Raw genomic sequence first — 23,525 nt, 5'->3', positions numbered from 1 at the left:
TCTCTCTCTCTCTCTCACACACACACACACACTTAGACACACATATTGTTTGTTATTAATGTCTGAAGATTTAAAACAATTATGCTTTCCTAATGACCTGAATGTTTTATCAACATAAGTGACTCTTCCCATGTTTAGTCTAGAAATGCTTTTTGACTTAATATCTACCAGCTCTGGCAGTGATACAATTACATGACTTTCTTTTTGTTACTAGTTGGAATTGTATGTCTTTCTTTCCTATGCTTTTAATATTTTTAAGATTAAAGTGGCTGATCTTAAGTTATGTATTTTCTGTTCCAATTCATTTGTGTGTGTGTGTGTCTTTTTAAGACAGGGTCTTACTATGCAGTTCAGGCTGGCCTTGAGCTCACTTTGTAGCCCAGGTTGGTCTCGAACTCACAGTGATCCTCCTGCCTCAGCCTCCCAAGTGCTGGGATTACAGGCAGGTGCTACCATGCCCAGCTTTCAATTCATTTTATCTGTCTTAAATTGGACCTTTGGTTCACTCACTTTTAAAATACTGATTCATTTGGGAAAATATATTACTAGGTCTGTTTTAAAAAGTCTTTCACATGTGTTTTCTATTTATACAGCCTGTTTAACATCCTTTCTATCTTTTCTGGCTCTAGATTTTGTTATATTTATATCACTTCCTTTTACCCATTCTTTCAGTTGAAAATTATATACCCTTATTATATTATGACACAAATAATGAACTTTTCAATGTTTACAATTGATCAATACTTTTTATTTCCTCCCATTCAAAGCAGTGATCTTAGAACTCCAACAAGAACAACAAAGAAAGGGCCCCACAAAGCTCTCTTTCATGAGCCCCATCAGTGATCAGTGGCTTCAGGATGAAGTAGAATATCTTTCCACCAACTGGCTGAAGCAAACTCATGGAAGTGGACAGTAGATGCAAACTTCTTCAAGAAGTGCACAGCCACAGATGTTGCTGCTGATGTTGTTGGTGAAGAGTGAAAAGGTTACATGGTCTGAATCAGTGGTGATGATGACAAACAAGATTTCGTCATGGATTCTTCTCTGCTTGCTACTGAGTAAAGACATGCCTGTTAAAGGTCACTGGGGATGGCCATCTGAGTGCTGTCAAGTTGGTTATTGTGAAAAAGAGGGAGGACAAAGATATTCCTGTTCTCACACTATTGTGCCTCCTCATCTGAGGCCTAAAAGAGCTAGGAGAAGCCAAAGAATTTCCAGGCCCTCAAAAGACAATGTCTGCCAGTGTGTTGTAAGAAAGCTCGTGAACCAGGAAGGTATGAAACCAGAACCACAGCACCCGCAGTTCCCTGTCTTGGTACTCCATGCCCCTGGCAACTCCCAGAGCAGCTTGTTGCTTGGAGGAAACAACACACCCAGAAACAACAAGGAAGAGGATCTGGAATGTGTTAAAGTTCCGGCCAAGAGAATGAAGGTTGTCAAAGAAAAATGTCAGGCACAGACTGCAAAAAGACAGAGCTGTCTCCTCCGAAAGCTGCTGCCTCCAGTCCAGTGAAAAGTAAGATTTTCTAAGAGTAATAAATAAGTAAATGATAGAGAGAGATTTCAGGTATATTATTAGAGGCTGGTTATAAAACAATCTTTATATTGATTTAAGGAACTACAATTGGGCCTCTATATCCATGTGTTCTATATGCACATATTCAAGCAACTGTAAATTAAAAATATTTGGTAAAAATAAATTGCATGTGTATTGAACATTTACAGATTTTTTCCTTGTCATTGTTCCTTGAACAATACAGTAGAGCAACCATTTACATAGCGTTTACATTGCATTAGGCTGTATAAGTAATCTTGATACAGGAGATAAAGTTTAAAGCAGCAAAAAGATATGTAGGTTATATGCAAATACCATGCCATACCATACATAAGGAACCTGAGCATCTGGGGATTCTGGTACGTTTAGTGGGTGCTGGAATCAATCTCCACAGATACTAATGGACAATACTACCTATAAAGAACAGTGAGGCCCAAGGCTGCTTTCCAAATTTGAATGGCACACAAATAAAATATCTAGGAATTTTAAGAATACAATCACTGGGCATGGATACTGTCACTGTAAATGTGAGCAGTGTCCCTAGGGAGTTCCACTGTGTGACGTGGGCATGTGATAGAAACTGGTAGGAGGCTCCTGCCTTCAATCCCACACCCAGGGAAGCTCTGGTCTCACCAGTTAATCTTCTCTAGTCACAATGTCAGAACCCAAGGGCACAATGTACATGGTCCTTGGACAATGGGAGTACATGATACTGGTACAGACATCCCTGACTAAGGAATCCCGTTTCTAGTGGGCGGACATCATACACTGCTGCAGACCTTCAGACTGTATTCTAATGTTCTTTTCCTGATCTGTCTGTTTCTAATTACCCCTAGCCAGGAAGACTGGAAAGTAATGTCCCCTAGACACACTGACAGGTATGGAAGAATCGGCCATGTCTACTTGGTGAAGACTAGTAGACTAGCAGGAAAGTGGAAGTCACTGGCTGGACCACTCATCCAAATGGTCTCTAATTCTGCTTTTATAGAATGGTTTTTTTTACTTGTGTCCCTCTCTTGACCCCAGAAGAAAAGAAAGGTTTCCTAACCCTGAGGTTGAATATCTAGCATGCAAGTCTTCTGCCTGGAGTCATGACATTAAAAACATTTGAAGATTCCTCTGTTGTCATGGTACAGAGGGAAGAAGAAAAATTATGATGATATTACCCAAGGATATAATTCCAAATGTTCCCTGAATCCTTCAACAAAACTTTTTTGTTTTTATCAGAGAAAATGTAGGGCTATCACAACCAAAATGAAGTGGATCTTGGGTTTGAGGAACTCTCAGTTCCCTCCAGACTACTCTGCTTTCATCTGCAGATGTCTGGGAGGCTTGAGTGTTGTGTTTCTCCATCTTTCCTCCCATAGGTCTCTCACCATGTGGTCTTTCCTCCCACACATACTTCCACCATGGCACCATCTGCCATGCCATGATGTGGCCAGAAAACCCTTACCAGAGGCCAAACTAATGGCACAGTCCAATCTTGTACTTTCAGCCTCCAAAACTTCCAGCTATAAAAAAAAAAATCTCTTTTCTTTTTGTACATTTTTTGCCTCAGGTATTTTGTTACAGTAGCAGAAAATACACTGAGACAACTCACTCATGAAATGTGTGGATGTGCTATCTCTAGCAAGGATTCATCAGTCACACATGCAATATCATTAGGGACCCTAGCCCACCAAAAATACTAATAATAGGAGCCAGAAAGAGGTGGCAAATATGCTATTGCCATGGCTTGTGTTTAGATGTCCCTTCAAAGCCTCATGTGGTCATAGGTGGTGCTTTTTCAGAGGTGGCTGGATCTAGAGTGTGTGATGCTGGAATTGATTTATGGTGCAATGCTAGGATCAAGGGTACTAGGATTAAGAGTGTGAGTGCTACCCACTCGAAGTAGTCTGGATAATATATAAAAGATAGAAAGAGCTGTGGTCATCCCTTGCTGCTTTGCTATCTTCTGCTACATGAACTGTTTCTCCTCTGTGATGCCTGTCTGCTGTGTCATCCTGCCTTGGAGCCAGCTGATTATGGCCTGAAACCTCTACAAACCTTAAGCTACATAAACCTTTCCTCCTTTAACCATGGCCAGCAGGTATTTTGCCTCAGCAACAAGAAAAGTTAGTTAACCCAGAATTTGGTACCAGAGAAGTGTGATCACTGCTGTGACTATACCTAACCATTTGGTTTAGGACCCTTTGGAGCTGGCTTGTGGGAAAGGGAACAGTTAGGAGAGGTTTGGAGATGTCCCTGAAAAAGTAGAACTAGAGCTGGGTGTGGTGATGCACATGTGTTATCCCAGCACTCAGCAGGCTGAGGCAGGAGAATTGCCATGAATTTGAGGCCATACTGGGCTGTATAGTGAGCTCAAGGCCAACCTGAACTATATATAGCAAGATCCTGTCTCAAAAAGCAGAAACAAAAACAAAAACAAAAACAAACAAGCATACAAAAAGTAGAGCTGGAATGCCTGACACTGTACTTTTGGGAGATTCTGGTCAGAGCTCAGAAGACCAGAATGCTAATAGAAATGACACCAGGTAACAACTAGGATTGGGAGGACTCTGTTGGGAAGAAGCACTTGGCTGTTGGACTCCAGATGATGTGTCTTATGACTTGACAGAAAGTTTGTTGGCATTATGCTCCTATCCAGAGGCTGCCTGAGACTAAGTGTGGTGTACTAATCAATCTGACAGAAGAAATTTTAAGGAAGTCTAATGCTGAAGTGGTGGCATGGCTACTGTTAAGGCTTGAGCCACATTTCTATATGGTGACAATCAAGAGCAAAGAACCTAGGAGAATGACTTAAAACATTTTGAGTTTGGTCAGAAAGGAAGCTCTAGTAAAGTTGCAACCTGCAAAGGTGAAAGAGGAGAAATTGGTCACTCAAAAGACTAGCAAGAAAAAGCAAAGTATTTCAGAAGAAGACAACAGAAATGGTGACCTCAGGACATCACAACAATCAACAGGAAAACAAAACAAAACAAAACAAACCAACAGGAGTCCAGCCTCTGCAGCCTCAAATTGCAAAGGTGAAAGACTTTGCTTTGAGAAGAGAGACCCATAGCACCATGTTACAGAATGGTGGTAGCCTAGGGAAGTTTTTCCTTGGGATTTGGTTCATAGGTACTCAGTCCTGACAGTCAAGAGAGAAGGAAGCCTGCCTGCTGCTCCAGCTGGCAGTAGACTTTGGCATCATCCACATGGTGCTGGTTTTAGGGGCATGCAGAATGCAAGAGGTGTGGGGTCAGAAAGGCTTCCACCCAGATTTCAGTAGAAGACCTGGGAGGCCAGGCAGTGTATCTCTGAGAGGGCATTTTGTAAAGCTGTAAGTGTGAAACTGAAGATGCAGTGGAGCCCCCAGAAGTTTGGAGAAGCCAGGAATGTGTATCATCTGATGAAAACTCCAAGGAGGGAGCAGAGCTGGTCCTAGACAAAGGCCATGGGAGCTACAACCACTGGCAGTGCCATAGGAGCAGAGCCACCCAAACTCTTTGGAGTTCACAACCTGCCACAGATTTCTGGGGATGCTTGAAGTGGAACTGTGGGATTTAGTGTTTGCCCTGCTGGATTTTGCTCTTGCTTTGTTCCCATTCCTTGTTATACCCCTGTGTGTAACTTTTGGAATAGAAATGTCTATATTGTGCCTTTGAATGTTTGTTATAGTCAAGGTTTATAAGGGAAACAATTTAATACAGGACACATAATTTATAGGATTATTTTATAATAGTCACCCAAAGAGGCAAATACAAAAGAGTGCAGGAAGTCTCTCCACACACTAAAGATCCAAAGAATCCAGCTGAGGGCCTGGATCCATGGCAATGTACTTCATGAGTCCAGCTGAGGACCTAGAGCCCATGACAATGCCCTCTACCAGTCCAACTGGAGACCTAGAGCCCACAACAATGTCTCATGCAGGTCTGCTTCATGCATCTGCACTGGGAAGGCCCAAAGGTCAGCGGTGGAAACTAGAAAGTCTGCACTAGCAGGATAAAGGATCTGTGCCAGCAGGCTGAGGGATCTGCAATGGAGCCAGGAAGCAACACTCAAAGTACGAACTAGAGCTCTCCTGAAAAGTACCACAGCCATCCTCAGCAACAGCTAGGTCCTGAGCTCCTCTGATGATAACGGCCAAGTTCATATCAGGAAAGCCAGCATGACAAGCTCCTCCAGGGGAATCAACAGTACCATCTTCCTTTCCAGTTCTTTTATTTTGGCAACAATCCTCAGGTGGGCCCTCCATATCACGCACTACACTGATTCAGTTCAGCTGGGTTACAAGTTAATTACCAGTTGTCAATCCACCAAAATGTTGGAAGTGTTTAACTTTGCATTTGTACAGGGGCTTGAAGCTGAGAGTTTAACTTAAATCTCAGAGGAGACTTTGGACTTGAACTTTTCAGCACTGTGGAAACTGTTAGGACTTTGGCAATTCTTGGAGATAGACTGCCTTTTGCACAAAGGGATATGCATTGAGTCTTGCGGGAGGGGCAAAATGTTATGGCTTGTGTTTAGATATCCCCCCATAGCCTCGTGTGGTCATAGGTGGGGCCTTTTCAGAGGTGGCTAGATTTGGAGTGTGACACTGGAATGGATTCATGGTGCAATGCTACGATCAAGGGCACCAGGATTAATGATGTGAGTGCTACCTGCCCTAAGAAGCCTGGATAAGACATAAAGGATAGAAAGAGCTGTGGTAGCCCCCTTGTTGCCTTGACACCTTTTGCCTGCCATGAACTGTTCTCCTCTGCCTCACCACTCTGGCTCGGAGCCAGCTGATTATGGACTGAAACCTCTAAATACTGTGAGCTAAATAACCCTTTTCTTTTTTAACTTTGGGTGTCAAGTATTTTGTCTCTGCACTAAGTAACTAACACAGCTATCCACACAAGGCTGCACTTCTACTTGGGCTACAAAAGATAGAGGATAGCTTAACTTTGTATTATCTAGTCCCTTGCTTTAGTCAGTCTTGGGCAACGCAGTGAAACTATCACCAAGAAATTGTTCCTTGAACCAACCTCAAGTCCCATGGCTTTACTTGTTCAGCTCTTAGAATCTCACTCATTCCTTTATTTCCCCCTCAACTATTTCTGCTCAGCACTCGCTCACAAGGCTCCATTTTTATCATTCAAGGTAGCCCACATTCTCTGGAAAAAAATGAGTAGTCATTGCAATGATGTTATTGGCACCAACTGAGAGTTCATAAAGTATGAGATACACACACAATGGAAAAACCATAGCCAAACTACACTTGGAGAGTAGGAAAAAGTAATAGTAACAACACATAACAATCACCTGCTACCAATTGCCCTCACCTGGTTCAACCAATCAACAACAGTGCCTGCCTCCTCCCGCCCTCCAGCTCACCCTGAAGGTACAGCTTCCTGTCAGCCCTACTGGGCAGGTGAGGCTCCCATCTGCAGGGCTGAGCCACCTGTTGAGAGGGGCGACTGTTCATTAACTTAGGACTATGCTGTGTTTCCACAGCCCTTGACAGTCACAGCGAGTCCAGGCACATGTATTTCTACCCACAACACGCAATCATCCCAGGGCAACTCAATGCCCAAGAGAGGAACAGCACTGTAATGTGTGGGACCCTGTGTAAAGTGAATATAGGGGGCCCCATTCAGAAAGCAAGAAAAAGTTATTATTAAAGACACTAAAATGTAAAATATTTCATCAAAATATTTTACCATTTCTCAAATTTAACAGGATAGTGACTCACAAGTAACAACATAAATCTACAAATTCCAAAAGATATTTTATGTCACGATTTTATGTACTACAATAAACAATAACAGTTTATCAATGTGTTTTGATTGATCGTGATGTTTTTCTGGTTTATTTTTCTTCATATTCATTTGTCAGGTCAGAGAAATGTATAGTTTAATAACTTTTAAAAAATAAATGCTCTGGGCAACCCATTTTGGCCCCTTTCTGTCCCTTTCTCGGACAGAAGCTTTCTTTCCTTCAATAAATATATTCTGCTCTTTAAAAAAATTAATGTCAATGTGTGTTTTACTAGAATATTTTTTATTTAAGTATTTAAAGAAAATCAATATTTCACAGAGTGTGGTGGTGCATGCTTGTAGTCCCAGCACTTGGAAGGCTGAGGCAAGAGAAATGCTGCAGGTTGAGGCCAGCCTGGGTTACACAGTGACTGCAAGACCAGCCTGTACTACACAGTAAGACCTAATCTCAAAAAAAATCAATTTTCAGTTGAAAAGTAACATCAACTGCTCCTGGCAAGTTCAAGATGGCGAATAAATTTTGATAATTTTAAATTTGGAGAAGGATCTTTCCACAGATAAAATTTAATGGAACTATTAAGAGTGTTCTGTATGTTGACAACAGAAAAATAAATGTATATCAAATCATTTAAATGTATAAAATTTAGTGTATAGGACTGATGATTTTTCAAGAACAATTTTTCTAAAATGATTTAACTATTCATACAAATTGGTTTCATGTAAGTTGTATAATTTTAAATGTACATTTATGTAATGGCATTTTAATATTTCCTCCAACATTTCCTGTATATTATGGCTTCATAGTTTGTGTATAGTCCAAAACATTTTTTATGCATTAATGTCATGTGACTGTATCTTCAATCACCTGAAAAAGTTAATTCCAAGATTTCTTATAATCATTTGTTTATTTGAAGAGTCATATAAAAATAGTGTTCATTTTCACTGAATGTGACAAATGTTGATTTTAATTTCTATTTTTAAGCCTGCAGAAATTTACTTTGCAATTTGATAGCAATTTTCAAAACCAGATATTTTACACTCTTTGAAAAACCCTAGCAATTTCTTGACATTCTCCATTACATCTCCGTTGCATGTTTATTTTGTAGTGAAAGCACAATTTTGTAACTAACAAATATGACCACTTGCTTGAAATTTGGACCTTTAGTTTCCCCACAGGTCCCTGTGTAAAGGCTTAGTCCCAGGGGGGTACAACATTTAGGAGGTGATGGAGCCTTTAGGAAGTGAGCTGTGGGATCTCCTTAGGTCACTGGGGTGTGCCTTGAAGGAGACTTAGGAACCTTGGCTCTCTCCTTGACCTCTCCTGCCTCTTGGCCATGTGATGAGCATATTGTTCTGCCATGCATTCCTACAACCAGGAGCTGCCTTGTCCTGAAAGCAACAGGGCCAACCAATCAGGGGCTGGAACCTCCAGAACTGTGAGCCAAAATCAACCTTTTTGCTGTATAAGTTTATTATCTTATACATTCATTGTATAGTAACAGAAAGCTGATAAAGACACTGCCTGAGCATGGGCAGTTTCTATCCTTGATTTCAGGCCAATCACTGTGCACCAGAAGGGGCTCTGGGGCCAATGGGAAGACACCTCCCACTGGGCACCACACACCCGCTCCTTTCTCTGGGCCATGGCCACTACTGCCAATAATGCTGTTTCAGCCAACATCAATCTGGGCTTGTGTTCTGGCCCTGTGTGTCCCTTCAGTATCACACAATGTGCCAGCCTGTCCCAGGTACAGGCATGTGGGTGCCAGCCTATATTTCCCTGCTCATGCACATGATCCAGTGTCCCATCAGACTTCATTTACAGAACACAAGTCTGAGGGTTAAATTATTAGAATTTTTAACCACAACAGCAGAGCAATAAACCAAGCAAAGACCCTTCCTTAGAGCTGGACACTGTGCAACTGTATAGGTCAAATGTGCAGGAAGCCAGGCCAAGCTCAAGGAGATGTTGCATCAGAAAAGTGGCCATATAATTAGTCATTTAAACTGGGATACTTTTGAAAGTGCAGGATGCATTATTAACCATCACACTGGGGCAATAGATATAGAGTGGGCCCATTCTGGACGAACATGGACACCTGGTCAACTCCTGCTTGTGCATACCTTTTTCCCTGTTAACTGGGAGTGATCTTCACTTCTGTGACCTCCTGACCATACCCATTCAAGAACATAGCTCAGAGACTTCAACAATGATCTCTCATCCACTTCAAAATGATCTCTCATTCACTCCTTTCTATCACTTCCCACTTCATGTTCTTCCTAGCATCGGCAACTTTCTCAGTCTTAAAGGATCAAAAACATCTTCTGTCTGTGGGAATTGTGTCCCAGTCTCTATCAGCCTCATTTGCCCTTCCTGCCCAGCCTGGACCCAACATCCTTAACCTGATGTCTCAGCCTAAGCCAGAGGTGCTTTCAACTACCCTTCCTCCACCTTTCCACTTGACACACTCAGGAAAACATCAGCTCCTAAAAACGTCCCTGCAGGTGTTGTTTCTGTCTCTCTGCCTGGGCTGAGGCAGAATCTAGAGAAATGTCCACAATTGCGTCATGAGTCCATGGCTTTTACCTCGGCCGAGTACAGTCGAGAATCCTTATACTCACTGTTCACTTTGCCACTCTAAAGGTCTGGCCTTGAAGCCATAAGCTGTAGGACTGTTTGGGGTGGGGAAAAATCTAGTGCCTTGGGCAATTTCCTCAGGGGAATCTTTTACTATGTAGTTTGTTGGGTTTTTTTTTCCTCTTGGTTAAAATCTATGCCCCAGGAAAAGGAACCCTTCTCCATTGTTGGTGGGAGTGTAGACTGGTGCAACCAGTATGGAAATCAGTGTGGAGACTCCTCAAAAAACTAGGACTAGAGGTTCCATTCTACCTAGTTATTCTGCTTCTTGGTATTTTCCTGAAAGAATTAAAAGCATCATACCACAGTGATATATGCATAGCCATCTTTATAGTGGCACAGTTTGTAATAGGTAAATCTTGGAAACAGCCCAAATGCCTAACAACTGATGAATGGATAAAGAAAAAAAATTTTTTTACACAATGGAATACTACTCTGCCATTAAGAAGGATAAGCTTGAGATATTTCTAGCTAAATGGATGCAGCTTGAGACCATACTTTTAAATCAAATAAATCAAACACATATGTGTAAATACCACATTGTTTCTCTGGTGTGAGAAACTGAAAATATAAATAAGGACCAAAATGTATAATAGATACTGTAATATAGGAAGAAAATGTCCAAATGAGAAAGGGGTCTAGGGAGAGGGGAGGGGCAAAGGAAGGAAGAGACAAGAAAAATGAGAAAAGAAGGAAATGGAAATAAAGATTTTGTAAACGAGAGGAAGAGGGATTGAAGGGAGGGTAGTGGAGGGGCCAGGGTTATAGCTCAGCAGCACAGTGCCTGCCTGGCAAGTGTGAGGTCCTGAGTTCAATTCCTGGTGCCAAAAAAAAAAAAAGGGAGGGTAGGGGAATGAGGGAGAAAAAGAATCAAGTTATATCATGTACAGATACAGATTCCCTATGATGGATACGATCATTATGTATACCCAAAATATACCAATAAACTTCACTAATAAGAAAGAAAGAAAATCTACGTGCCAGGGACCAGCTCTCATGATTTTTCTCTTTGATTTGCTTTTTCCAGCCCTGTGCAGTCTTCCTCTTGGGGCTGCAGACTTCTAAAATATTGCGGCAGATTCTGCTCCCCAGGTCCCGATGCCCCACTCCATTATAAGGTGAGCATGAGCCAAATATTTGAATCTGATGTCTGCTTGTGTGGTTCTACCAGGGACCAGGAGCTTCAAACTGGGTGATCCCCATCTTCACAAGGGTGTGCTCTTGCTTGGTGGAACTTGCTCAGTTGTTTGAGGACAGAAGCCTCAAGTCATACCCTTCCTTGGAGAAGAGGATACTGTGGCATCCTTATTGTCCTTGATGTTAGAGAGACATCCTGTCCTCTGCTCTACAAAAACTGGCAGCTGCCAATCACACTTTGGCTTTTCAAGGAAATAGAATATTGCAGGAGGCAGAGAGGATGAGGAGTAGGCCAGGGCCTAGGATTGAGGCTTTATCTTATCTTCAAGGCTTAAACCTCCCCCCACAGATGAATTTCTCCCCTACATATAAGGGATTGCTGATCTTTGAGGCAGCAGTTAGAGTATAGACTGCCTTAGGATCAGGAAGAAGTGCTCCCATGTAGCTGTCCCTTATTTAAGAAGGTCACAAATTGAAGAGTTCCCTCAAATTTTGAATCTCTTTTGTCTCTTCTACCCACTTGCTGGTCCCACAAGCCAGGAGCAAGCAGCCATGCGAGCCTTCAGCCGAGTGTAAATCCTGCACGTGTCGGGCAAGAGGGCAATGAAATCCACTCTTCTAAGTGAAGTTCTTATTCTCTGGGAATCTCCTTTCACACAGAGTTAAGAGCTGTTGAAAGTCCCTTTACCAAATTATTGTTTTAATTTTTAAATTATCATATATAAATTGTATGTATTTATGGGATTTGGTGTGGTACTTCAATATGTGTATACAAGGTGTATTTATCAGATCAGATGGTATACTTACTTTAACACCATTCCCTCCAACATTTATTTATGACAAACATCTCAGTGTTGGAATATTTAGAATTCTCTCTATAAACTACTATATTTTGAAATATACAGTTGTTGTCAACCACAGTTATCCTAATGTGCTAAATTGTCCTGTTTGTTTATTTGTTTGTTTTTGGCACTACTGGGAGTTGAACAGTGTCTTCACATTGAGCTACATGTCTAGCCCTGTTTTATTTTTTATTTTGAGACAGTTATTTTTAAATTTCCAATATGCCCAGACTGTTTCTGAACTTGTAATTCTCTTGCCTCAGCCTCCCAAAGCCCCGGGATTACATGGCTACAAACTGTCTTATTTAACCTTGGTTTCCCAAAGTAAAAGCATGTTCATATTAGCATCAGAGGGCCTGGGCGCTGTCTCAAGTCAGGGAGATGAGACCAACCCACTGGTTAGAGGCCTTGCAAGACAGTCACCAGGACATGGATCACACTTGCTTGCTGAAGAACTCAAAACCCTGCCACCCACGTAACTTTTAATTCCAGTGATGCCAGAATCTCCTTCCTAATGATACCACAGAAATCTCTTTCAAATTCAGCATGGAAAGGGTGGGATGTTTGGCACTGGTTGAGAAAGGGAGAGTTATGGGGCGCTATTCCCTCTCCACCAAAGGGCCTCGATGGATGTTGTGTAGAACCTTTAGAGTTATACATGGCAAAATTTCACTGGGTAGGAGAAATCTTTAGCTAAGAATTATAGATGGCACAGGAGGTCCATGCTGTGAGGTCTGGAAGGAAGGCCTCTTCCAAAATAGGCATTTCTTTAAAACAATAATAAGGATTTCATTAATCAGTTATAGAACTTTAACACCACATCTTTCCCTCCCATTTAGTTCTCTTTCTTTTTCTCCAGGGGATGAAATTGAGTATCTTCAAATCTGGGTACGATGGACCAGAGAGGTTTATTTTGGATCATGGTCCTGCAAGCTGGAAAAACCAAGATCAGGTGGCCACATCTGGGGAGAGCCTCAATCTGTATCAACTCCTGGAGGAAAACAGAAGGTGAAGTGGGTGTGTGCAAAAGAAAAGCAAGTTCAAAAGAGAGGGGAGGCACCAGCCTCACTTGATAGCAACCCACTTTTGGAAGAATGAAGCTTTTCTTACAAGACCTTATCTAGCCACTGGAAAAAGACACTAATCCACTCACCAGGTTGGTACCCCAGGGACCCAGTCACCTTTCAAAGGCCCCACCTCCAAACACTGCTGCTTTGGCAACCAAACATCAACATGAGTTTTGGCAGAGACAAGCCACGCCTAAACCACAGCTGGAATACATGCTAATGATTGTCTCATGAGAACACGCGTGTGTACTCAGTCCATAAGTTTGACGAGACTGTCTCTCTCTCTTGTCTGTAGCTAAAAGCAAAGCTGAGTTCCCTACTTATAACTTCAAATGACTGCCTGCTTCAGTCTTCACTTTGTTTTGTTCCCATTGTGACCAAAGAGCCCTGGTCATTTCTGTTACTGTCTTACTGCTGAGGAAATCAGCAATAATTCTTGCAGTTAAATAGAATGTTTTGCAATTAGAACACTCACTTTCCTTCTACTCTTGCAAGCAGGGAAGAATGCAAAAGGTTCTATTTAAAGAGCCTCAAAGAGCATTTTGGTGTCAGGTGGGACTGAAGAAAGCACTGAAGCTCTTCCCCCAGGGAGGGAGAAGTAGATTTGAGCAGGGCATGATGGGTGACCAGGTTTGCTAGTGAGACTAACAGAGAAGGATGGTGGTAGAGGTGGGTGTTAGTTTGGCAGGACTTAGGCAGTAAACACCCCCACTGCAGCCCCTGAGCAAATTCTCCACCCCTGCAATGACATCAGGGACCTAGGAGGTGAGATGAAGTCTCAACTTTCAATTTGTGCACCCTGAACAGTGTGGTGAGACTGTGACACCTTATCAAAGAACTATCAGCAGTGAAACCCAGTATGTGAGCAGCCTGGGGATAAGGACAAGGAAAGAAATACTCTTGCAGGGTGCAGCTTCCCCCTGAACATTGCTCAGGGCTCTGGTAGAGACTGAATTTAAGGGCCCACAGCCTCCCCCTTTCCCTTTCCCTGATCCCAGCCCCAGAGAGAGCCAAGAACCAGCTTTTGCTGAGACACGTCTCTGAAACAAGAAGCAGGAAAGAAAGCTGAATTTCCTAGCTGCCCCTCTTTTTCTTAGTCAGACCCCCGTAGGTTAACAAAGAGCCCCAGTAGGTCGATGAAAAGGAATTCTATAAGAAGGAAGAAGGAGGCTCAGCTCCACTCTTGTGTTATTAAAAGCATGTTGAATTTGCAGAGTATCAGAGATGGTTATATTCAGTCAGAGGTAGCAAAGTATTTTCTGAAATCACTCTCACATGTGCACACTTACAAACACATGGGATGCACTTCCTAATTTGGATAGTCAGAAGCTGACAATGGTAGCTGATGCTAAATCAGAAGCTCCCTATGTTACAGGAAGGCAATCAAGAGACGGAGGGAGGGGGAGGGGAAAGAGGGAACAGCAAAGGAAAGAGAATTAAGATGTGTAATGTACAGGTACCAACCAACTCCCTACAATTAACATAATTGTTATGTACTCCAAACATGTACTAATAAATTTTTTAATTAAAAAAATAAAAGTGTATCCCATAGAGCTACACTTTTGTAGAACTTTGTATTTACCTAATGTTAATAAACTACCACTAGTTACTTTTTCTCTTAAAAAAAAAAAAAACAGAAAGAAACAAGCTGTTAACAGCATTGCAGACCTGGGCATGAGCCTCTGGCAGTGCCCCTCACTTTTCAACTGCACCAGGGTTATATCGTTTTCTGCCAAGGCTAGAACTTGTCTGGAGGGGAAGAGGAGGTACCTGTGGTACCTCCACCTCTCCACCCAATCACATTCTTCCATGTTCCTTCTTTCCTGTTTATGCAACTTTTCCTTCTCAACAGCACTCCCATCAGATGTGAACTTGGCTTGTGTCCCTTTCTCTTGCCTGCCCCACTTGTCCATGCTCATCACCGCCCCTCTCTCCTCTCCCATCCGTTCCTTGGCCCGCTCTAATCCATTTCTGTTCTACTGCTCTAGGATTTTAATCTTCCTCTTGCGGTTGATATTATTGATTGCACCTTTCTTCTTTGGTCCCTTTCTTGGTTTTTCTATTACTTCCTCTGGCAGCTGTATGGCAGACTCACTTTGCAGTGCTGAAGTTGCTCAGGCCTACCTCTAGGCCCTTTTCTCCCTACTTCTCCCTGCTCCCTGCTTCTCTCCCACAGGACTCCCCTAACTCATCCATACCCAAGACTTCCAGTCAGCACTTTCTGGGTGATTTATCTCTTAGGTAGTTGAGCTCCAGCTCTGTTTAGCCAACACCAAATTAACATCTCTTCTGAGCATCTCAAAACATTTTAACAACCAAACAACCTGCTCTCATGGTTTTTCCACTCCGGGGCGATCCTTTCCTAAGATTTCTATCTTGGTGAACCAGCATGCACATTCATCCTTAGCCACAAGGCAGAAACCTACACAGTTTCCTTGAGGACTCTTTCTTTTTCACTGCTCCACCTAACCCATCCCTTGCAAAAGCACACACATTCTGCACTTGGGGCTTCCTAAATGGTGTCCAGATTCTTTCATTTACTATTTCCGGGACTATCACCCTGCCTAGGCCAAGCTTCCACCTCTTACCACCTGGACCGCTCCTGCATCCTCCTGGCTTCTTTCCCAAGAGAAATCTGTCTAAAATGCTATGCTGAGCACGCCACCCCTTTTGAGCATGCCAAGGTCTTCTCTTTGCAGTTAAGATAGAAAGATTTCCAAGATGGCCAGTATGGCTCTTCTAATTTTTGTCACTTTACCAGTTTTCTCAATTTCATCTCACAGTTCCTACTTCCTTGCTCTTCCAGCAAACCTGGCCTTGCCCCGATTTCCCCTACCTACTCTACTTTCTCTCATCACAGGAAGTAGGAGCTTGGATACAAACTTAACTTTTCAGAAATACTCTGCCTAGTCAAACCTATTGTCAACTCAAGAAACAGTTTCTCAGACAAACCTTTCCTGGCCTCATTAATTATATCAATTAGTTTTGTAATATTATGTATCCTTATCATTTTGCATTATAACAGCGATAATTTTCTTCTTTTAAACTCTCATCTCTTTTATATGAGAATGATGAAGTCTGCCAGATTCATTGTGTTGCTGCTGCTAGCATATTGCTAGCAGACAAAGGGCATATTATAAATATTTACTGGCGAAAAAGAAGGAAGTAAAGAAATCTGAGAAGGTGAGAAAAAATGGGAAGAGAATGAATGAATGAATGTTCATTCCATTTTAGAGTCGCTCGAAATGGGCCAACCTGACATGCAATAGGAAAATAGTCTACTTGAACTTACTTATTCAACAAATATTTATGTATTCATTATTAAAATAACATATCTTAGTAAACACAAATGTTCCTTTTGGAAATCATATGAAAATACTCAAAAGAGGGAATCAAATCACCTTTCATTCTACAGTGAAATGAAACACTGTTAAACTAATTTATCTTCCTAGGTTTGTCTATGTATTTTTTCACTCCATATATGTGGTTCCTAACGGGGATGATTCTATACGTACTTGTTTCTTGCTTCTTTCTTAACGATACATTGTGAACATTTTCTGGACTTGGTGAGAATTCCTAGAACACTAGGCGTCTAAAACGTTAACATGTATTCTACTGCATGGATGGTAACAGTTTAAATCCTTCTCCCTCATTGTTGGATATTCCAGGGTTTGTCAGTTAATGGCTTCTATAATATTTGCACTCGTTGTGGGGCCTCAGAGGGAAATTGGGAAATTCCAGCACTCTGGGAGGAGATGGATTTTAGAGACACGTAAGGCAGCTTTCCTGGGGAGCTCAAAAGAACTTTTCTTTGCGTGTAGACACAGGGCCGCGAGCAGATGTCCTCAGAACAGAACACCCTGTCCGTGGAGGCAGAGAGCTTGTCTCTCAGGTGTGTGCCCTGGCAGGTGCATCTGCTCGCCTGGCGGGCCTGGCCGAGAGCCTGACCTTCACTCCCGGAGGCGAGGAGCCCAGGGGGCGCGGCTCAGACTAGCGGGACGCAGCTTTCCAGACGCTATGAGTCGCGGGCACGCGCCGCCACGTGCGAGGGCAGGCCCCGCCCTTCCAGCTCCCGGCCACGCCCCTCACCCGCTAATCTCAGGCTCTTCAGCCGCTCGGACTCCGTCTCTAGGCGACCTCCCTAGGTCAGCGCGGCCTCCAGTGTAGCCACGCCCCCAGATTGAAGGCTCCGCCCCCGCAATCCGGGCCCCGGGCCGACCCGCCCCGAGGGCCGCTGGGGCGGCGCGGGGGCGGAGCCTGCGCGATGACGTGGGCGGGCGTGCGCGGTGACGGCCCGCGTCCCGGTTACTCAGCGGAGCGGACGAGGCCGGACGACGCGGCCCGGATCGCGGACCCGCGAGCAGCGTTGGGTAACGGCAGCGACGACAGTCCTGACGGCGCCCGCGTCCCCGACTGGCTTCCGCGTCGTCGCTCCCTGCGCGGCGGGGTGAGTGCGGCTGGAGCTGGGCGCCGGGGGCGGGGGCGGCGGGCCCGCCGAGTTGCTGTTATTGTGCGGCCGCCGCCTTCTCAGCCGTGACCCCTCCGGGTGGGGGCGGCGGGCGGGGGGGCACGGGAACAATAGCGGCCCGGGCGGGGGCCGGGGACGTGGGGCTCAGGGCTCGGCTACCGCCCCAGCTCGGCGCATGCCCCGCGCGAGTCCCGCGTCCACGTCGCGAGGAGAAAATGGAGCGGGTGGGTGGCAAGTTGGAAACACTCCGGCGAAGGTCGGGACCGCTCTCGCGTTGCCGGGTCCCCACGCCCGGCGGGCGCCCGCGGGAACCGGGTCTGGCTGTTGGAGGCTCCTTTGTGCGGACGCGGGTGGCAGCAGCGTAAGAAGGCTGCGGGGGCCCGGCCTGGACTGCGGGACTCCGGCCCGGGTACGGGGTGCATGTCCCGCTCGCCGGGCTGGGGGCAGCCGGCGCGCCTTTCTAGACTGTCACTCGGCCGTGACCTTTTGACTCTTTTAGCCCACCTTGCCATCTCTTTGTCTTGCATTTGGGTGCCACACCAGAGGTGGCAGAGTCAAGTCCATTTCAAAGTATAGTGATGAATCCTCTGCCTTCTCCTTTCCGAAAGTTCCCCATCCAATCTTTATTGTAAATTTAATAATCCGTTGACTACACGGCATCGGACAGTATCCAGTGGTTACTATTTTTACATCTGAAATTCATTGATATTCCCAGTAGAATTCTGGCCTGTCAGCCTATTGTGTTTGCGATAAGCATCCAGCGTGTACCTCCTTGGCAGTGAGAACATCTGTTTATTTCATTCATTCATTCGGCAGCTGTTCAGTACTGTGTCCAAACGGAGAGGTTTGAAGGTAAAGAGAAATATCCTTAAATGGAAAAGGATACTTTAACTGAAATGTAATAGACGTGCCTTTAAATGAGATGATTATATAAGGAATGTGTCGTAAGGTAGAGTTACATACTCTGGCTCATTTTACTGGAGCTTCAGGAGTCATTTTATATTAGGAAGTACAGTTAGATTTCGTGTAAATGTACAGCAACTTTTATTTCTAAATAAGTCTGGCAGTTACCTGTATGTTACCCTTATTCCTCTGCCGTGATTACCCTTAACTCTAGGAAGTCAGATGCTCTGAGAGAACTCCCTGCACCCCTAAAAGCAAGCAGTTGAAATAGGACTTCTTGAGGGCAGGCCTGGCTTGCAGCTTTCTCTGTCACACAGCCTGGAGTATAGTAAGTGTTTAGGAGAAGTTGGATTGAGGAAAAGCTCTTTATAATTGAGAATACTTCACATCGAGCATTTACAGGAAACTTAATGTTCTCCTTGGAGTTTCGGATGCTTCTTGCAGACCGTCACTTCCAGATGGCTGGCTGACTGATCAAGTTTTAAGGTACATTAACTATTAGGACAACAGGACTTTTGAATCACTTCCGTGTCAGTTTTCTTTCTTGGTATTTCTAGGCTATTCCAAAGCAAAATCTTGTCTAAATGTTTTTAGTGTGATTAGTAAAGAAATGTAGGTTGCGAGATGCGTGTATTTGTGTATGATCAGCTGAGTATCCCTGTTCTGACAATTCAAACTGCTCCAAAATCTGAACCATTTCTGATCCTATGCATTTTAGAAAAGTTATACTCAATCTGTGTGTATATGCAGACTCGTATAGTTGTGCTGTATTTTCATATGACCGCATTTATTTTGTGAATATTGTTTGAAAGGTTTTTGGTGACTCCTTTGTTTTACCTGGAAAACTAGGATAAAAGAAACAACTTTCATAAATGTTTTAATAGAAATACTTAATTTCTAGTAACACTTTAGAAGTGCTTATTAGAAACATTAAGTAATGTACTGATACTGTTGGTGAAGTGTATGGGTCTGAAATTTTGTTTTTTCCAGCTATTTAATACGTGTTAACATTTGTTTTGGATATGGAAGGATACAAACTGAACTTATTTGATCTCAAGTAGAAATAAAGAAATGGGAAAATTAGTATGTTGTTAATATAAGTGCAGAAAATCTTCAGACACCAAACTTTTAATTGCTTTACCTGGTTGAGATATGTTAGATTTTAGTAAGGGTTACTGATTGTTTTTTAAAAAGCTTTTTGTGATAGCTCATAGCTTGTGTTCAGAACCAGAGTTAATGTTTTGTTTATTACATTCTGTTGGTTTTTGAAAATAACAGATTTATTGAGGTTTATGTATAAAATTCATCCTTGTGTATATCCCAGTGGTTTTGAGTATATTCACAGTTGTGCATTCGTCACTGCTGTCTAGTTTCAGAACATTGTCATCACTCCAAGAAGAAACCCCATACCCATTAGCAGTCACTCCACATTCCAGTCTAAATTATGTTTTAAAAGAAAAGAACAGGTTCTGTTAGGAAATATATTTTTTGAATGAGTTTGAAAAGGTCTCTGTCTAAGTACTCTGGCAGAATGAGAAACTATGTCCTTCATGTTCCTTTAGCTTCTGAGGGAAAGGCCGCTTGGAAATTACTGTAAGAATAAATTGTATCAAAATTAGTAAGGTTCGAATTGCACCACCCCTCATAGGCAGATAACCTTGTAAAGATACTGATACTCAGTGAAACAAATTAATTTATTGTTAAATAACTAGTCCATAACTATCCTACTGGTATTTTAAGAGATCGTTGAATAGGATCCTACTTTTAGTTGGTTTGTTTTGGCAGTGGGTTGAGTTTTGACATACTTGAGTCATGTACATGGTTGAGATGCTTTGTTGCATCTGTGGAAGTATGAAATATTAAGATGCCAGCTCTCTTAAGTCTCTGGTCAAGACAATGGTATGGGTAGTAGATTTCTGATTCATGTAGTGCAAGGAAGTCATTATAACCACATAGCTTTCTATGTGAATCATTTGCCTGTTGCATTGAGCTTTGATGCTTATTGTCTTAGTCATGAGCTCTTTACCTGAACGTTTTAGAAGCTTTACGTTCTTGTTGTAATACACGTTACTTTTAACTTTGATTTAAAAATCAAGCTCTGATTCAAGAGAATTTATTATCTGAAAGGTGACAGGAGGCAGGGGATGTAGCTAAGTAGTAGAGTGCTTGCCTGGCATGCACAAGGCCCTGAGTTCAATCCCCAGTACCAGTAAGTAAATTAATAGTGACAGGAGTATTGAAATAAGAGGCATTCTATCATTCAAGGCAGTAGTAGAACTAAAGCAGTCTTAAGTATCAGACCTGGGTTCACTCTGGACTTTATCATCAACAAGCTCTGAAGCCTTAGGCAAATTGCTTGACCTTTTTGGTTTTAGAACTGTGATCGGAGGCTGTCAGAACTCTTTCTTTCATAGAAGACTGGTGTCCAGATACGTGGTTCTTCACAAAATATTTAAAAAGACTGTTGGGTGATTTTCAAGAGCTCCAGTCCTTAACACCAGTCAGGGGGCTGCTCAGTGATAAAATGCCTGCCCAACAGGTTTGAGGGCCGGGGTAGGGGGTGGTGATGGCAATTAAAATTACCTATGTAGTTTTCAGAACCACAGAAAATTGTTATTCTTTTTCTCTAATATCTAGACTTAGAAAACAAATGAAAAGCTTGACCATAAACCAGAGATTCTATGAATGGTAGATTTTAATCATTAGGAGCACCATGTCTTTTGATAAGATTCTGTGACATTTTCTCAGAGACATTGTGTTCATTAGCCTCAAGAAGTTTATGATCAAGGATGGGATTTCAGGCATATCTTAACAGTGATTTTATTTTCTTTGAAAAGATGTGTATATTACTCAGCCATAAAGAAAGGTAAACTGGAGACTTACAGGTAAATGGATGGAACCAGAGACCATACTCATCAGTGAAATAAATCAGATTCACATTTGTAAACATTGTATTGTCTCACAAGTGTGAGAACCTGAAAGAGTAAATAAGATCCAGAATGTACAATATATATTGTGAAATGAGAAGAAATTGTTCAAAAAGAAAGAGAAACTAGGATGAGGGAAAGGAGAAAAGAAAGAAGAGAAAAGCAACTATAACTATCTTAACTATCTTGTATGTATATATGATAGTTATACTACGGATTTCTCTTAATTCATTGAAAAGAAAGGTTTGTGCTAATATTGTTTGGACTATGAAATGTCTGTAGCTGGTACTCTGAGTAACTAATTTAAAGATAACAATATGCAATATATTAACCATTATTACTCTCTTATTATCTTGTTTTGGATTTTTTTCTCTTTAAAAAAAATGTTTTTAAAAGATGTATGACAGACGGTCTCCCAAACGAAAGCCCACTGCAAATCTCCAAGCACACCAGATTGATTGAAATCTGTTTTTTTAAAATTGTGTATGTACGGCTTTTTAGAGAAGTTACTAGCTGCCATTCTTTTTCAAAGTGATATGTAATACTACAGATATAACAAATACCTGTGTTTCCTGTTATTCTTTAGTAGTACATCAGATTTGATTAAAATCTGCCATTCTTTAGAAAGCTGGGGAACTCAAACTTAGAGATGGCTGGCATGGGCTTTAGGGCTGACCTTGAGTTCTAGTCCATGCTCCACATCTAATTAATTATGTGACATAAACTCGCTCAGGTTATAAAATGTATCTGACTTATCTGTCAAATGAGATCACTAATAGCACTTTAACCTCACTTCTAAGGCAGTGAGGGTTAAACAAGGTACTGCATGTAAAGTGCCTGGGATTGATGTGCCTGGATGGTAGAGAGAAGCATTAAGGACATTTCAGTTATTGTTTTCACTTACTTTTAACTTGGAACAAATGCTAAATGCCCAGTAAATTTAAAACCATTTTGATGCACAGTTTATATTCTAATTCTTCAGAACACACCAGTTGTTTCTGGCAGGAGTCAAGGAGTCAAGGAGTCAAGGAGTTATTAACATTTGATCATCTCATCTAATCTGAATTCACTGAGGTTATTTATGCTAACATTTGGGCCCAGTATCCTCTCTGCCTTAAAATTTGGAACTATTCCAACTATTCCAAAAACATATATTGAAAGGACGGTATTTTCTATGTTCTCTAATACAACTTTGTTTTGCCTTTTTTTTTACCCTTTCCCCCAGCAGAGAGTTGCCTAAGCATTCCTGGGTTTGTTTTGATAGGTATCTAAAGGAATGGGAATTCAGGAGCTGGGAATAGCTTTATTGTGTAACTCATTTGAAGAAAATGAAATGCTATTATATCTTTTTTTCATTTATTTTATTTTATTATGTGGTACTGGGGATTAAACTGAGGGCCTTGTACTTACCATTGCTAAGCAGGCACTGTACCACTGAGCTACATTTTTGCCCAATCATACCTTTTAATTGTAATTTTATTGGGATTTTGTTAAAGAACTGCTTTTTAGCTACAGCAGTTCATTAAGCAGTTTTTGGAATTTCTAAGATTTTGATTAGTTTCTCTGGTACATTTCTTGATCCTTTTTGAGGATAGGAACTATAACATGATGACACAGATTTTCACATTGCACTGTATATTGAGAAACCACTCTGCCACTCTGGGTAGTGATATGAGAAACTGACTTCTACACTGAAATCTAAGTCAATCTATACCTTTAGTGATCAGCTTATAACCTTATAGGAGGTAAGGACAAATGTAAATACATGATGCCTAGCAAGGAAGCAAATATTACTAGTCATTTCACTAGGAATTTCTTTTGCCATTGGGACCCTTGAGGATTTCCAAACCTTAGCATCTCTTTCCCTGCTTTTAAAAATAACACTTTGATAGACTGCAGAAAGCAAGATGTCTTTTCTAAATTCTGGTTGTGTTCAGTCTTTTTTTTTGAGACAAGGTCTCACTGTGTAGCGCAGACAGTGCTCCTGCCTTATCCTCCCCAGTGCTGGGATTACAAGCATGTACCACCATGCCTGGTTTAAATTCTGGTTGTTATTAAGAGTGTAGTACAGAGGCTGCAGAGTAAAAGTATGAGTAGTAGAGTGTAGCAAAGAGCTCCGCAGATGTTCAACTGGGATCCTCAAATTTGTATGGAAGCTCTGAAAATTTAAGGCTAGATCTGTGCTGGGAACACTTTCTTATGCTTAGTCTTTGTCTAACAATGAGAAATACAGGATTCACTGGT

The 23,525-nt window shown here is 42.2% G+C and overlaps 1 protein-coding gene and 1 long non-coding RNA gene across 6 annotated transcripts in view; both read left to right on the top strand.

Moving 5' to 3' along the window:
* Positions 1 to 1,398: 1,398 nt before the first annotated feature.
* LOC102010640 lies at positions 1,399 to 14,528 on the top strand. The gene is made up of 3 exons (XR_264978.2): positions 1,399 to 1,516; positions 10,965 to 11,055; positions 12,776 to 14,528. It is a non-coding gene; the product is annotated as an uncharacterized LOC102010640 (long non-coding RNA).
* A 2,716-nt stretch (positions 14,529 to 17,244) lies between these two features.
* Mapk8 (mitogen-activated protein kinase 8) overlaps positions 17,245 to 23,525 on the top strand; it is a 111,992-nt gene continuing 105,711 nt past the window's right edge. For 4 of the 5 annotated variants that reach the window (XM_005412595.2, XM_005412591.2, XM_005412593.2 and 1 more), the window contains exon 1: positions 17,246 to 17,430. The gene's annotated coding sequence lies outside the window, so the exon portion shown is untranslated. Of the gene's footprint in view, positions 17,431 to 23,525 lie in introns of all 5 variants that reach the window. The other variant, XM_005412596.2, reaches the window with a different exon arrangement.

The sequence above is a fragment of the Chinchilla lanigera genome, unplaced genomic scaffold (genome assembly GCF_000276665.1).
Source record: "Chinchilla lanigera isolate Chin_1 unplaced genomic scaffold, ChiLan1.0 scaffold00155, whole genome shotgun sequence".
NCBI lineage: Eukaryota > Metazoa > Chordata > Mammalia > Rodentia > Chinchillidae > Chinchilla > Chinchilla lanigera.
Note: the sequence above shows the minus strand (reverse complement) of the source record. Positions and strands in the feature narration are given on the sequence as shown.